This window comes from Aphanomyces astaci (assembly GCF_000520075.1).
Source record: "Aphanomyces astaci strain APO3 unplaced genomic scaffold supercont1.25, whole genome shotgun sequence".
Classification (NCBI taxonomy): domain Eukaryota; phylum Oomycota; class Saprolegniomycetes; order Saprolegniales; family Verrucalvaceae; genus Aphanomyces; species Aphanomyces astaci.
In genome coordinates, this window is record NW_009798288.1 from 833,939 (window position 1) to 835,336 (window position 1,398).

Consider the following 1,398-nt stretch of genomic DNA (forward strand, 5'->3'; position numbering starts at 1 on the left):
TGCATTACGTTTTCCCTATTTGCTTGAACAAATAGTGTCTCAAATTTAATCACTAGGCATTTGTAAGTGAAATTTATTAAGTCCTGGCCAACAAATCGAAAATATAATGCGTCGTGCATTACGATGGCATTATTTTCGCCCATATTTCATGTCATTTTCTGGATTATGGGAAATGATAGTATTTAGCAATAGTGGAACTGTTGTTCTCAGGGAATTATTCCATGTTCACCTTGAAGCACGAGAACTTGCCCGCCACACATTATTCATTCACTTCAAACGGCTTCGCGTCGTAACGTTAAAGGTACTGTCTCATCTGTTGGTGGAATTCCATTGACTCCACCGAGAGTACGTGTAAGCTTATTTCAATTGCTCACCTTGGATTAGGGCTGGTCTCGATGCCACCTCATAAAATTATGCCACAACCCGTTTTGGCAAGTCTACAAAATTTCTCAAAGCCTCATATCCATCCCATGAAGAAAAGGAGCAACGAAGTATCTAAAAAGTTGACTGGATGCCAGTTGAATTTTGGAAACATTATTCGATTTCCAATTGAAATGCAAGACTTCAACGTGAACACAAACCTCCATAAAAATGTTGGACCAAATCGGTTCATTTCTTTTATGTCCTAAAACAGATTGTGGCATAAAATTTTGAACTTTGATGGCATCCAAAATCTCGAAAAATGGAATATTTCGATTTTGGCAACTTTTCTTGGAAAAACGGCCATTTTATGCCATTTTTTGTGGCATCCAGACCCACCCTTAGGGTCACGATAGAATTGGTGAACATCGCGTTCGTTGTCTAGGCGTAGTAGCTATATGTACCCTTGGGTGGAGGGACCTACTGTATTACGGGGACGCCTTGTGACCCAGCATTTCGGGCTTGTTACTGCATACGTATCAATATTCTGTAAAACTGTATGACAGAATTGCTGAGACACGTCATCATCGAGATGCTTTTGCATCGACATATTGCCCTTTCCAGTGCATGTAGAGCCTGACATGTATAGACCCACACATCAAGGATAATGGCCGAATGTGATGTTCTCGGCTCCGTGAAGCCGTACCGATACAGTGCTTTGCGGAGAAACTCGGTCAGGGCAACTCTTCAAAAATAATACTAGTACTACAGTATTGTGCTTTGCACCTTTTTTGGCAATTCCAGGGTTAAATTCATTGTTTAAAAATTTCTCAGGCTTAAATAATGTCTAAAGTAACTTGAATAACGGTTGGGTGCGTTGTTTAAAGTTACTTCATCTAATGCGATGGTTGGTTGAAGGTGGTTTTACTGGCACTTTCGTAAAACAAGTTGTTTGCCGTTTTCATTCTGGCAAACAACTTGCTTTACGTCAACATGTCAAGGTGCTTGACGCAATGAAACTGAAGGAGCTATGGCCAA